The following is a 15985-nucleotide window of genomic DNA, read 5'->3' as shown; positions in this document are numbered from 1 at the left end:
AAGGAGCAGATTTACCAACAGAAGAAAATGGGCTCTGGGCCAGTGCTGTGGCATAATGGGCTAAGCCTCTGCCTGCAGTGCCGGCAACCAATATAGGCACAATTTGGTGTCCCAGCTGCTCCTCTTCCAGTCCATTCTGCTATGGCCTGGGAAAGCAGTAGAAGATGACCCACGTCCTTGGGCCCTGCACCTGCATGGGAGACCTGGAAAAAGCTCCTGGCTTCAGATTGGCCCAGCTCCGGCCGATGCAGCCATTTGGGGAGTGAACCCGTGGATGTCAGACCTTTTTCTCTGTCTGTAACTCTGCCTCTCAAATAAATAAAATCTTAAAAGAAGAAGAAAACAGGCTCATCAGTGTTCCCCAATTTCCTGAGATGCCCCAGTGACTCTTGCCCACGGACAGCAACCCCACCTCCGCCCTAGAGGACTGCAACACAGGTTTGATGTGTTTCACGCATTCATTTTGAATGGTATGGAGTGAGTTTTCAGAAGTGGAACCCTAGCATATACAATGATATCCGAGAGGTGTGTGTGTTTGGGGTAGGGTGGCGGTAGTACTGGGTCCTTGCCTTACAATGACTGGGGATGGCACCTTTACTCATGAATCAGTTGGGTCCTGTTCCGATTGTGGACCTCCAAGAGGGGCTGTGAACAGGTTTTTCTCCTTCGCTGTGTTGAGCTCAGAATCTGAGTGAAGCCACTAGAAAACGTTTTGCAATGCCCCATAGTCCTGTACAAGCCAACAAGCTAAGCAGGGTCATTAACCTCCCTCAGTCCAGGCTCCACCCTGAGAGGGGGAGGTGGGGGCGCAGCCATCCTCATCCCCGCATGCCTCGGATAAGCCTACCATCTTTGTTGTGGATGCTACCTAGCTACATGGAAGCACATAAATAAACCCGCTCGCCCACACACCATGCTCCAGAGCACGTGTCAGAAAGGGCCATGTTCTCTACTACCGTGAAGATACTGGTAGCATATCTGAAATATGAAAGATCATTAAATTTAATAACTCGTCTCGTCATTCTTCAGAACCAATCCTAGGAAGTCAAGACTTAATAGACATGAGCCTTTAGTATTTTTATTTTCCTATTGAAATTTTACTACAAAAATGTTTATAGGCTAGTGATTTCTGATTTAAATGTAATACTTTTAAATTTAATACTTTCCTTTAAATCACAACTTAATTTAAATTTAATACTTTTAATACTTTCCTTTAAATCACAACTCACTGTAAATACACATATTGTCCAATCTCCAGGTGCTACCATATACCTTCAGGTCACAAGGGTCAGAGCAGTATTTGTACTGCTCATTCTGGCTCATTCTCTGGCAAGGGCGGGGGAAGAGAATGAGAGAGAATGGCACCCACTCTGTAGCCATCTTTGGGAGGAGAACAAACACTCTGCTAAGCCATCCCAGGTCAAGGGTGCCAGGGCCACTCACCACTCTGACCTCTCCCTCTTTCTTTGCTGCGGTGTCCTGTGACCCATAATGGCCAAGAAAAGGAAATGAGGCAAAGACACAAAGGAAGAAAAATCAGGCTGGAAGCTAAACTTATAAGCTTAGCAGAGGCTTAAGAGGCCTCGGTAGAAACAGTTGGGCAATACCAGCAAGTAACTAGGGACCCTCTGACAACTTCCAGCCAGGGAGCCTTGAGGGACACTGCAAGGGAGCTCAATACACCTGCTGGGCCTAGGGCAAGCCAGGTTTCTGGTGGCCCCTACCAGCCCACAGAGGGAGCCCCAACTCGAAAGGCCAATCTGCACGGACTGGAAGGACTGGGGAGTGATGTCCCCCACATGGCAATGTCCGGGCAGGCTGGGCACTTCCTCATGAAATGCTGGCTTCCTTTGCAGCAAGACTTACACAGCTATATTGGCCTCCTTCCACTGTACTGTGTTTAGAACACAATTCTTAATCTACCCGCTAAGTGACCGTCTCCTGTTGTATGAACACGTGTAAGGTCTGACTCAGCTAGATTCTACCTGTACTGCTCCCACTTCTTTGTATTCTACACTCAACATCACCCAATAACTTATTTGGAATCAGAATTAACAGACGACTTGGTAATTGTGCACTGTCTCTCTATTGTGATATTTCTGGTAGCTGTCCAACTGGACCATGACGAATCACTGAATGACTTTACATTATTTCTTCAGGACCGGGATTTCTGAAGGCTCCATATTTGAGCTCCTCTGATTTGAAGTTAGGGAATGTTCATGTCTGCTCCACCACACGTGTGCTTAGGCTTAAAAGGCTCCCTTTCCAAATCTAGGCCAGGATCAACAGGTCCTCCAGGCCCTGCTGCTCCCATCTGTATCCTCTAATCCTGTTCAGGAAGAGTCTTGGTACAGGATCAGGTTCCTCATTAAATGCCTGTGTGGACAACCAATGCCCCTCCCCAGATGGCCTGAGACTGGCCGCTGAAGCAGAGGACCGCCTGGATGCCTCAGAAGGGTCCTGGGAATGTGGCTGCTTGCAATTCCCCCTCTAAATAAACACCTTTTGATTTTGCTTAATATACGCAAAATGTCTTAAGGATGTAGTTAGAAGGTTTTTTTTTTTTTTTAAAGCAACGACAAAACCTTTCCTACCAGCATTTAAATTCAGCAACCACAAGCATGCAGAATGTGCTGTCCACAACGACTGATCACTTATAATTGGAGCACAATAAGGACAAAGGCATTAGTCCTATTCTGCTAATGCACAGCCCCAAACCATCACACGGGAGCCCTTTTAAACACAGGCAGTGAAGTGCGCACCGAGGTCAATTTTACCTTCAGCACCTGAAGGGGAAATTTTAGAAGCCGTGTCCAGGGCAGATTTTTTTTCTTCTTTTTTCTAAATGGCTTTTTGGCAACTCGCCCTGTGTCGATACAGCTTTCCTGTACAGGTACCTTTGAGGGGAATAGTACACCCCAGCCGATGGAAAGCCGGGCTGACCGCTGGAGCCCCAGCCTGGGAGGCGAGGCCTGCAAGCCCTGGCAGTTGGTTGACTGGTGGTGGGTGGGTACAAGGTTCATCCACAACCAGGAAAGAAATCCCTTCTTCTTGAAATCTGAAAACTCTGCCTTCTCCCTTCTGAGAGCAGAATCTTCCTACCCTGGAGGGCCAAGGGAACTGGAGACTCCTGGGCATTTGCCTCTGAAATCCTGGGTAGGTTTCCTGGTCCTCCAGTTTGTACCTCTCATCAGTCAAGCATCTACACAGCAGAGAAATCACCTTCACAGAATGCACGTAAAATTATTTTTGAAACGTTGGTCCCATGAAATTAAATTCACTACCTTCTACCAGCAGCAACAACAGCAGATCCTTAGATTTCAAAGTAAATATAGTGGGGCCAGTGCTGTGGTGTAGCGGGTAAGGCCACCATCTGTAGTGCTGGCATCCCATATGGGCGCCCATTCGAATCCCGGCTGCTCCACTTCCAATCCAGCTCTGTACTATGGCCTGAGAAAACAACAGAGAATGGCATAGGTCCTTGAGCCCCTGAACCTCCGCCAGAGTCCTGGAAGAAGCTCCTGGCTCCTGGCTCCTGGCTTCGGGATCAGCGCAGCTCCGGCCATTGCGGCCATCTGGGGAGTGACCCAGTGGACGGAAGACCTCTCTATCTCTCTCTGCCTCACCTTTTCTGTGTAACTTTTTTTCTTTTTCTTTTTAAACATTTATTTATTTATTCGAAAGTCAGTTACACAGAGAGAGAGAGAGAGAGAGAGTCTTCCTTCCGTTGGTTCACTCCACAGATGACTGCAAAGGCCGGAGCTGCGCTGATCCAAAGCCAGAGGCCAGGAGCTTCTTCTGGGTCTCCCATGCGGATGCAGGGGCCCAAGGACTTGGGCCATCCTCTACTGCCTTCCCGGGCCACAGCAGAGAGCTGGATCAGAAGAGGAGCAGCAGGGACTAGAATCGGCGCCCATATGGGATGCCGGCACTTCAGGCCAGGACGTTAACTCACTGTGCCATAGTGCCAGCCTGTAACTCTGACTTTCAAATAAACAGATAAATCTTTAAAAAAAAAAAAAAAAAAAAGTAAATATAGCACAATCTTAACATTAAAAAAAAAATCACAACTCCACTGAATTCAAGAAAGTTAAAACAGCTGCTGCAGGGGAAAGTGTCCCTCCCCCCACTTTTTTTTTTTTTTTTTTTTAAGATTTATTTATTTGAAAGGAGAGAGGAGAGACCTTGCATCCGTTGGTTCACTCCCAAAATGGCTGCAAAGGCTAGAGCTGGGGACCAATTGGAAGCCTGGAGCCAGGCGCTTCTTCGGGTCTCCCACGTGGGTTCAGGGGCCTAAGCACTTGGGCCATCTTCACTACTTTCCCAGGCCATAGCAGAGAGCTGGATCGGGAAGTGGAACAGCCGGGATTCAGACCCATGCCCATACGGGATGATGGCGCATCAAGCAGAGGCTTAGTTTACTACGCCAGCCACAGCGGCAGCCTGCCAAGGGATCCCTTTGTCAGGCTCAGCATCAAAGCAGCCACTGACTGCTCAGGGAAGGTGGTTCAGACTGGGCTCTTCCTTACAACGCAAACCCTGTACACCAGCCAAGGCCTCCATTCCTTCTTCTACCTGCAGTGATGGAGGAGCCCAACTGCTGTACCTACAGCTTCGGAGGAAGAAACCAGATAAATACAGTCAGGCATGTGTTAGTGTTGTTGTAATGTTAAACCTATTACTGCATGACACACAGCCATCCCTGCATGCTAATTTGCGTATTTCAAATTCAGTGAAAACATTTGGGAGACTATGGGAAGCATTTATTGTTAACAGTTTAATAACATTCAAGACATCCACTGGGAACAGTTTTGAGTTTTTGTCAAAAACCCCGCAAACTTTGACCTGAGTGAATTACCTTAAAAGATGAAATTTATTTTACTGAAACCAAAAAGGAATGAATGCGCTTCTACACAGAATGAGTTGCAGTGTGATTACAAGGTGCAAAGCAGGCAGAAGGGAGTCCTCAGAGGCGAGGGGCCAAAGTTTGAAACTAGGCTTCTGATTTGGCTTTTATGGTCTGTCTGCTCTGCTGAGCCTGGAGTTCAGTAGAGTTCATAATTAATCAAGATCAAAGGATTACCAACTTAAAACAAACAAAAGAACCCACCCCCGAAGAGCCCTTTCTTCTTTGACTTTTTATTCCGAAAGCAGTAATTTTCTTTGACTTTCCCTCTGTTTTACACACCCTTCCAAAAACAGTATTTATGATCTACACTGAAACCCCAAAGGCCAGCTAATGGAAATGCAGGATTACTAAACAAAATTAACTCTTACCACATTAAAGTGTACATGTAATAGAAAAATTGGTACTTCAAAACACAAATGGCAAAGGGAGCCATTTAAAGTTAATAATCTCCAAATCGGGGTTTTAAATTGCAGCCTTGAACTTCTGCGCCCGACTTTCTCAGAAGGTAATACTTACTAATCCACATGCCAAAATGTTTACAGAGAAACACACAGACATCTTCAACTCTGAAATGCATTAAAAAAAAAAAAAATACCCACCACTAAGCACAGAGTCTCAGACAGCGACACCTGGCTGGGTAGAGATGTGTGACACGTAACAGCAGCCAGCCACTCATCACATGCGCCGGGTGTGGGCCTGAGAATGCTGACCCTGCCCTCATCCCACGTGAGCACCTGAGAACTTAGGTGCTCTGATCAACACCAGACCTAAAAGATGCGAGCAGGGATGAAGCCTGGCTACTTCCTCCCGCCAGCCGGGACACAAAGCTCGTTCTGCAGTGGCCACTTTCCCCCAGAAAGCAAACTGTGCTCCAAAGGTCAGGAAAGTACCAAACTAGGCAAATACCAGATTCTAAACCTACAAAGCCCTTCCCAAGCGAGTCCTTAACAAGATCTGTTCTCAAACAATCCAATGGTGGGGGTGGAAGTGAAAGCCGGTGGCTAGAGAAAGGCTGGACACCGATCTTCCAGGCGTCTGCCTGTTTATATTCCCGACAGAGCCCTGCACTTGGATGACCCTTCGGGGAGTAGGGATTCATTTAGCACCTTTCTTCTAGAATTCAGTGGAAAGCTGAACACACACACACACAAAGCAAGCAAGCAAGCACGCTCAAGCCATTAGCTCTTCACTCCGGGTTGCCTTCTTCCCAAGTGGAGGCAGGGCTGAGGTCTTTAATTATGACCAATGAAGAGTCATACAAACACATCAGTGCCGAACCCAGGAACCGGAGACTCCATCCGGATCTCCCACAGTGGGTGGCAGGAGCCATCATCGCTGCTTCCCATGATGCAGCAGCAGAGAGAGCTGGATGAGAAACGGAGCAGGCAGGACATCGCCAGTGGCAGCTCTCCCTGCTGCATGTCCACCTCCAGTTACACATGTAAGTTACGAATAATCATGGAAACCATCTGCTTTAGATATCTGGCAGAGGAAAAATTAAAATCCAGACTGCAGAAGGGACTTGGTAACCATCCTCTTGCCCCTGCCCCCTTTTTACGGGCCCCGGTGCAGTGGCAAAATGTCCCCGTATCTGTAAAGGGATATGACAGCCCTGGGGGATGTCATTCTTGTTGTGACAGGAGCTGGAAGGAGAAATGAGGCGATCTTACCAGCTACACAGCTCCATGTAAGCACTAGAGCTGCAAGGTGGGCAGTGGAGCCCTGCTCAGCTCAGGGACGTGTCCCAGGCTTCACGCCAACAGAGGCGAATCCTCGGTGCACCCATCAGTGTAACCAGTCCCCGAGTTACCCTCATCTCCTCTACACCTCTCCTTGTCAGGTCTGGGCGAGCCTGCAGAGTGGCAGGGCAGATGCCCTCCAGAGCGAGCGGCAGGGGCCATGTGACTTCTGAGGTCCCTTTTTAAACTCTTACGTTAAACAAACGAACTTAAAGTCCTTTAGCTGTGCCAGAGGGCTCAGCAAACCGAAGCTACCACTACAAAAGCAGACCCGAAAACTCCCAGCAGTGAAATGCAACTGAGACAGCTCTCAAAAAAACCCTAAAACCACAAAGACCTGAAACCATGACAAATGGACAGATATGTTCTCTCAGTGCAAGTGTTATTACTCAATTATGAAGTCCCCAGGAACAAAACTGGCTGGCTTATCAAAATATTTTTGAAAAAGCAAGAAAATGATGAAAATTGAACAAGTTTAATGAGATCGTTTGTGAAAAACAGCTACAACCCAGTTATCTAGCCGGGATTATGCGTCCTCAAATGTGACATTCTCATTTGCCACAAGGAAGAAAAACCCCAAGGCAAGGAAGAGCAGAGAGATCAGCACTTTAGGCCCTACAGTTCATCCTGTGTGTGTCAGCTGGCGTGAGACACACTCTCTCACGTGGAAAATGGGGGCCTACTAGGAAAAGGCACGGACTGCTCAGTTTGCAGGTGGGGAGGGACGCCTTTGTAGGCCTTTGATAGAGCTCAGTGCACTTCAAGCACAGGTCAGGTCCAGGCCAATCCCGTGTGACAAGTGAGCTCTGGTCACAACATTTCCTTGTCAATCAGTTGCATGGGATTGGGATATTCTCTACAGGAAAAACATAAAAGGATGAGCAGTGGGACTCCCACTGCAGCCCGTGAAAGCCTGGCCAATTCCTGACATAACTGAGTGCAGTTACATCCGCCAGGGTTTCACTGCCCAGGGATATACAGACTCCCTAACAGAAGTCTCTTTGCCGGCTCTCAGTGGGAACAGCCAGTTCTTCTCAGCTCTTGTTGGGTGGTGGCCACGTAAGCATGGCGTGGGGAGAAATCCTTCAACTCTTCATTTAAGGTTCATTATGGGGGGCCCTGAAATTTGGCATCACTAGATCTTGAATGGCTTTGAAAAGAGCCCACCTAGAGGCCGGTGCTCTGGTGTGGTGGGTAAAACCCCAGCCTGCGGTGCCGGCATCCCATATGGGTGCCAGTTTGGGTCCCAGTTGCTCCTCTTCCAATCCAGCTCTCTGCTATGGCCTGGGAAAGCAGTAGAAGATGCCCCAAGTGCTTGGGCCCCTGCACCCGCATGGGAGACCCAGAAGAAACTCTTGGCTCCTGGCTTCGGATCGGCGAAGCTCCGGCCATTGCGGCTATTTGGGGAGTAAACCAATGGAAGGAAGACCTCTCTCTCTTTCTCTCCCTCTCACTGTCTGTAACTCTAACTCTCAAATAAATAAATAAAATCTTTAAAAAAATCTTTTATGCCAAGCAATAGACTAACAAAGAGCAAAGCACTTATGTGCCCAAATTAAAAATGATTTCTTTAAATAAAAGCATCAGTGGTATTTGCATTGATGGTGTAGTTCATAAACCACAAACTATTTGTTACTGGGGACATTTTCCCCTAGGGTTACAACACTGGGTGATAAGGGAGGCAAGTATCGGGCTCATAGGATAATCACAATGCAGGGGATTCTAGACTAGCTGACTACACAGAAGGGCAGGATTTGACCTACAAGGGCAAATTCCTTCTGAGCTGTAACAAATCAAAGCTCTCCACTCAGTTTGTGTACTTCTCTTTAAGTTATTTTCCGGACATGAGAGAGTTGAGAAGTAAGGAGAGTGTGCAGGCCTATGAAGCTTGCCCACAGTTTTAACACAACAGTTTTCAAACAGTTTTTCATTTATAGTTTGAGGTGCCTGATTCAAAAAGGGCCTTCAAGAAAGATGAAAGCTGTCTACGCTTCCCCAGGTCTACAGCTTTGGGAAATACTAGAAGACATTTGATTTCAAGCCTCGTGATCCTCACAGAATGAGACCCTGGCCGGGCAGGCAGCCTGGGTATCACCAACATGCCGGCAGCAGGTGCAGGACCAAGTGTTAAGTCACACAGCCACTGGAAGACTGCTATGGTGGCCATCACAGCTGGTTACTGACAGGTGACAGTTGGCCTGGGCAGCCAGATGTAATGACGCTATTGTAACTGTGCCATCCTGTCATGAACTCACCACTGCAGGCTGCCGCTTGGTATTGCAAGAAAGCAAAAAGGGATTTAATGTCAGTCAAGAGGGACAGCCTCCAGCTCATCCCATTCACTGGTGAGCTTCAGCTACCTCCCAAGACTAAGCCCCCATTGTGCTGGTTCACTAGGAAAGCCCCACTCCCCGAGGGCACCGTGGCTACGCTGTCCTGTACCCAGCCATCGCCCTCGCTGAGTAACTCGGTATATGGAGGCTCTGGGTAAACAGAAAAGCTGAGATAAAATGAAGGTGACACAACATGAGGATGACAGTGCTCATTCTTGTGTGTTTGTACACACTTACTGAAGGGTAACTCCCATCTTCAAGACAAGTAATTCACACCCATGTTCACTGCAGGATTATTCACAATAAGCCATGGGGTGGGAATAACCTAAATGTCCACCAGGTGTATGTGTACACGTCCACACACACACACACACACACACACATACATACAATGGAATATTACTCAGGCTTTAAAAAGGAAATCCTGCTGCCTGTATGACATGGCTGAAGCTTGAGGACACTGTGCTCCATCACATAAAGACAAGGACTACGTGACGCATTCCACTGCCAAGGTAGCTAAATGTGACTCGCAGAGTCAATGAAACAGAAAGTAGAATGGTGGTTGCCAGGGGTGGGAGGAGGGGGGAACGGAGAGTTGCTGCTGAGTGCGGAGAGAGTTTCAGTTTTACAAGATGAAAAACTTGTAATGGTCTGTTGCACAACAGTGTGCACGGAGTGAACACTAATGGTTAGGATGATAGACTGCGCTGTGTGTGTGTGTGTGTGTTTAACCACAATAAAGACACTCAGAGAGACACAGAGGGGCCACCTGGATTAGGTATACTAAGGAACCACATATTCAGATATTTTAGGTTTAGTTAAGAAACACTTCTGCAGACCTTAAGAAGTGAACATTACCACTGTTAAAAAAAAAATAACTTTCCCTCAATTATAAAAACAATACTATGTTCACTGGATAAATCACATACATCACAACTATCCTTTCAGAAATGTTGTTCCAGGGGCCGGCGCTGTGGCGTAGAGGGTAAAGCCACTGCCTGCAGTGCCGGCATCCTATATGGGCAATGGTTCGAGTCTCGGCTCCTCCACTTCTGATCCAGCTCTCTGCTATGGCCTGGGAAAGCAGTAGAAGATGGCCCAAGTCCTTGAGCCCCTGCACCTGTGTGGGAGACCTGGAAAAACTCCTGGTTCTTGGCTTTGGATCAGCCTAGCTCTGACAGTTGCAGCCATTTGGCAGTGAACCAGGGGATGGAAGACACCTTCCCCCCACCCCGGTCTCTACCTCTCCCTCTAGCTCTGTCTTTCAATAAACCTTTAAAAAAGAAAACAAAATATTGTTCTAAGGACCAGCATTCTGACGTAGTGGGTAAAGCCACCAGAGATGCTGGCATCCTATATGGGCGCCAGTTCGAGCCCTGGCTGCTTCACTTTGGATTCAGCTCCCTGCTAATGTGCATGGGAAAGCAGTGGAAGACAGCCCAAGTGCTTGGGCCTTCACACTCATGTGGGAGACCTGGAAAAAGCTCTTGGCTTTGCCTGGCCCAGTCCTGGCCATTGAGGCCGTTTAGGGAATAAACCAATGAATGGAAGATTTCACTCTCTCGGTGTCTCTCCTCCTCTCTTTTTAACTCTTTCAAATCTTTTTTTTTTTTTATTTAAAGGAATATTGTTCTATACTATGAGGAACAATTAGCAAACTTGTTAAGACCATCTGAAGAGAAATATAAAACAGAAAGACTCCGATATGCGATGGGGGAAGGAAGTCTTAACTGCTGTGTTGAACACCCGCTCGCTTCAAATGTAAATGTTTTTATTTTGTTCCTGGGGCACAAGGCAAATCACAAATATGAAAAAACCCAAACATTTCCTTTGGTATTGACTTTACTGAGATAAAAATGGCTTTTCTTGGTAAATCATTTAAAAAAAAAAAAAAAGAAAGAAAAAGAACAGAAGAAGGCTAAAACAGAATAGATTTTCCCCTACTTGTTAGCGTTAACAATTTCCCTTAACCCTTAAACAAGTATACACTAATGGCATAAATTACCATGATTACAACACAAGTGACAATCCCAGGAAACATTCTTGGAGTAGTCCATTTCTTTTGTTCTAACTGCAGTGTTTTGTTGTTGTTGTTCAATGTTTTATGAGAGGCAAAGAGACAGAGAGACACGAATACCCACAACAGCTGGGGCTGGGGCTGGGGCTGGGGCTGGGGCTGGCTGAGGCAAGGAAACTCAATCCAGGTCTCCCACCTGTCACTTGGGTAGCAGGAACCAAATTACTTGAGCCATCACCACTACCTCCTAGGGGCTGCATTAGCAAGAAACTGCAATCAGGAGCTAGAGCCCAGAACTGAACCCAGATACTCTGAGTATCAGACACAGTTGTCTTCACTGTTGGCCCAAAGGCCCTGTCTGCAATTTTAAAGATTATTTAACACATACAGATGCACACCATCACAAAAATTTTCTAATAATTCCAATTCTTCTACAGGGGGATTAGTGATTAAAAAAAAAAAAAAACCCAACACATTACTCAAAGTAGAAAAGGGGGGCTGTTTCCTTTTCCTTTGGAATAAGTTCCTGCCAGATTTTGCACGCTGCAGTTCTGTGGTGGTGTGATGAGAACACATGCCCACCCACAGAAACTAATTCTGTTCTTCACCCTTCCCGAGCCGCCTGCATGACACATGCTGTCTGTGCTCCCCTTTCTGGAACTCGAGGGGCCTCGCCAAAGAGTGGGGACCCAAGAGGCCAGAGCAAGGGCAGGCAGCCCAGCCTTCCAGTGGATGGCTACAAGAAGCATCATTAAAGAGAACCACACATGCAACCCAAACCCAACTTGCACATCTCCAATCTGAAGAATCCCAACAACTGCATGAATTAACACTGAAAACCGGAAGTCCTCTCCTGGGTTGGGATCTGGAAAGAGAGTTTCTTGTCAGGGCTCCTTGCATGCTAAACTCCATGACAAGGACATGGGTAACTCCATGAACTGCTATCAGCATGCGTTAACAAAGAAGGCACCACTCTCAGCCCAAGCCAAAAGCTCTTTTCTAATGCCAGCCTGGCTCCGAGGTGTTTGCTTTCTCTGTGCTGATCATTAGTCATGAGGACATGGTGGTGATTAAGAATCCACCTGGGTTTGATTAGAGGATGGTCATCCATCTCATTTATGTGTTCTTAGAATGGTGTGTGTGTCCTCAGAACGCTGTTCCACACCTGTTTCTTGGCTTTTCTAAGCTACACAGGAAAGTTCGTATTTCCAGATAATAAGATTTCCCCCTAGTAATATTAATCCCACAAGTTTCAGGTGTGGGGAAAAGAATGGAAGAGCACAACAGTGGGCACGAAGAGATCAAGCCATCCTGGGGGAGCTACAGTTGTGGCCACTACTAGGCGGATCGCCCCATTCACTTACACCTGTAAATCAATGATCAATGAGCTTGGGTATAGCTATTCCACTATGAGCAGGAGCAATGATCACTGTATTTTGCCACATAATCCACAAACCACGCATCTGTACAGCATGAAAGGACTGTACACTCCAAAAACAGGTATCTCTACATGCCAGTAAATGTCTTTACACGTTGACAGATCAGATGTCTAGAGCAGCTCTAAATTAACCTGCCTTTCTGAAGTAATTTCTAAACTCACAATAGTTTTGAGCTATTTTTTATTTTTATTTTTTTTAACAGATAGAGTTAGGCAGTGAGAGAGAGAGAGAGACAGAGAAAGGTCTTCCTTCCGCTGCTTCACCCCCCAAATGGCTGCTACGGCCGGCGCTGTGCCGATCCGAAGCCAGGAGCCAGGTGCTTCTTCCTGGTCTCCCACGCAGGTGCAGGGGCCCAGGGACTTGGGCCATCCTCCACTGCCTTCCCGGGCCACAGCAGAGAGCTGGACTGGAAGAGGAGCAACTGGGACTAGAACCTGGCGGCCACATGGGATGCCGGCGCCGCAGCCGGAGGATTAACCAAGTGAGCCACAGCGCAGGCCCTAGGATACAATTTCAATAGATGCTAAAAGGGGGAGGGGTCTTCAAGCCAGCAAGCGGAGATTTGGAAAAACTGTCTGCTCCACTGAAATATCTTGGACTGTCTAACCTCTTGAGATTGACCCCAACTGCCATTCACCATAAGACACATAAAAAGAAAAACCTTCTGTCTGAGGTTGCGTCACTCAACTTGGCTCGGAAAACATGGCCACCACAAGGATCAAATGGAATGTTGAGTAGGGAAGTCCTTTCTTGACTCCCATCCAGGAAGAGTCAGGCCGAGGACCCAGAAGGGAACCGCTCAGCGCTGCTGATACACATAGCAATTACACACTCCAATCAATCTAGGAAACAAAGGAAACCCGGGGAGAGATCTACCACCAGTCATGATGAATCCTCACTAGACCGGAAACTGAAGCGAGGACAGGGCTGAGTCCAGATCCCACGCTTTTTTTTTTTTTTTTCCCCCTGGACAGGCAGAGTGGATAGTGAGAGAGAGAGACAGAGAGAAAGGTCTTCCTTTGCCGTTGGTTCACCCTCCAATGGCCGCCGTGGCTGGTGTGCTGCGGCCGGCGCACCGCGCTGATCCGATGGCAGGAGCCAAGTGCTTCTCCTGGTCTCCCATGGGGTGCAGGGCCCAAGCACCTGGGCCATCCTCCACTGCACTCCCTGGCCACAGCAGAGAGCTGGCCTGGAAGAGGGGCAACCGGGACAGAATCCGGCACCCAGACCGGGACTAGAACCCGGTGTGCCAGTGCCGCTAGGTGGAGGATTAGCCTAGTGAGCCGCGGCGCCGGCCAAGATCCCACGCGTTTTTAAACAGAACACTGCCCAGCACACCGCTCTGAGCATAGGCAGTGTCTCACTCAGTATCTGTCGGTTACATCCAAGCTGAATGACATGAGACCTTGGGTACTGGCCATGGCTCTCTATTCCCGTTCCCTCAAAAGGGAAAGAGGCCTCGAAGCACCATGTGGTCACTCTTGGCTACCAGCTGGCTAACGCTTACCAGCACAGGGGGCTTGCCTGGAAGCAGTGGCAGGCACAACCTTAGGGGTCGCTGTCACTGCCCAATCGTGAGCCCGGCTGCCTGGATGCGAAGTAACCAGAGCCAGAAGAAATCTACGCTGTTCTGGAAAGAAATTCGGACAGGACTCAAACTATTCTCAGATACAGAGATCACAAGAAAAACAAGACATTTTAACAGAAAACACCCACAAATCAAGAACTTAAAAAAATATTTTTTGTATTTCTGCCTATAATCATTTTTTACAGGTCTGGCGGGGGGAATGATAGAAAGTTTCAATGAAATCAGAGAAAAGAGCTATTCTGCCTTCAGGATAAAACAGAATTCACATTGTTTTTCTCATGACTTTTGACAAAATGAACCTGAAGTTGAGCGGTGGCGTTCACCAGAACGGTGAGAGAACCCCTCTTCCTCAAGACTGCAAATCAGTGCTTTAGTTCAAGCTAACATTTATAAAGTAGCTTTTCTTCCACAACCTAAAGAGAAGTTATATTAGCAAGAAGGAGCTAAAAAAGGGCTTTCGCTTTGAATTTGAAGTATTTTTTTTCATCTCACCAAGTGCTGTTATTAAATATGTACTATATATGCATGTATACACATACACATATAAAAATAAGTACTACAGATGTTGGCAGGAAAATTCTTAGCAAAACCCCCACATATTTCAAATACTGTTCTTCCTCATTATTGCCCTCTACCATAATTAGCATGTTACAGCATAACAGGTGGCTTTCATTTATAGAATGCAAAATTAATGAAATTTGGAGATGGTTCTGTCTCTGAAAACAAACTGGCCATTCTAAAAAGAGTCCACCCCATGATCTACTAAACAGAAACAAGCCCAAAGTTTCCTCACACTGGCTCTCCAAATTACAGGAATTTCTTAAAGCATTTGGATAAGTAATTCAAATGCATTTATTGGCCATTTAAAATTCACACATCCCAAGGAAAATGGATCATTAATGTGGACTTCACAGTACAGGGGAAGAGGGACAAAGACTGCCTGCCCATTTTCTCGGTGTGGTCACCCTCTGATGGGAGCAGGATTTACCACCCTCCATGGAGCCACTCTGCAAATGCTGTATCTTAGGCTAATTCGCGGGCAGTTGTGTGGTAGGTCCTGACCCAGCCATTCTGGACCAACAGACCAGGAAAGCATAAATAGTGCTGCTATAAACTAACTATAGCATCTGTCCCTAGCAAGGAGGACTACTCAAAAAGTAGTTTTTAAAAATATGAGGAGACACTGAATAGACTGTCAACACACACAGGAATGTTTAATATACTCAAATAAACAAGATATGTGCCTTAACTAGCCAGGCATTGTTTAAATTTAGGGAGTGAAGAGAGAGGGTCAGACGGGCAGACACAGCCTCCCAATTATGCAGAACCATCTTTCAGATCATGTGAAAGCTATAATTAAATGTTGCTACCAAATCCCCACTTATCCTTTCTCCCACCTAGGAAAAAGTGAATGCATGAATTCAACATAAGCAAATTGTGATCTGCCAAATAAGTAAATTAATTAATTAATAATAATGACCACCACATTCACTCAACGGGGGTAAGGCTTTCTTGCGTTAAGTCATGCATCTTAGGGATAGGAAGGACAACAACTGTTACCCTCAGACCCCCTCCTTCAGCTCACCTCTGCTTATTCATCTTTTTAAAGCTCTAAGCTACCTACCCAAAAAGTGGGTACATCTCTGGGAGCTGTTTCCTAGCAGCACCTATTAGACTTAGCACTTAATCCAAGGGATGGGCTAAAAACATTTCTATCTGAAAACCTAAGGAGAAATTTGTTTTCAGAAGGGAGGATGAGTTTATAAGAGCTCTGTGTCCCGTAACACAGGTTGATGCCAAGAGGTCACGCCTGTCGCAGCATGTGGGCACACACACCTGGATAAATACATGTATTCTGGCTCTTAACAATCAGAATAACCTGTCTCCCTTAAAAACATGTTAAAAGCAAACACCGGAAAGCTTAGGCAGAAGCGAACAACAAGAAAATAAAGTTCATAAA

General features: G+C 46.8%; 1 protein-coding gene across 2 annotated transcripts in view; it reads right to left on the bottom strand.

Annotated features, from left to right (window-relative positions):
- The window catches only part of SPRED2 (sprouty related EVH1 domain containing 2), a 124772-nt gene that overhangs the window by 46633 nt on the left and 62154 nt on the right, over nucleotides 1-15985 (bottom strand). The window lies entirely within an intron of this gene.

Source organism: Oryctolagus cuniculus, chromosome 2, assembly GCF_964237555.1.
Source record: "Oryctolagus cuniculus chromosome 2, mOryCun1.1, whole genome shotgun sequence".
Classification (NCBI taxonomy): Eukaryota; Metazoa; Chordata; class Mammalia; order Lagomorpha; family Leporidae; genus Oryctolagus; species Oryctolagus cuniculus.
Note: the sequence above shows the minus strand (reverse complement) of the source record. Positions and strands in the feature narration are given on the sequence as shown.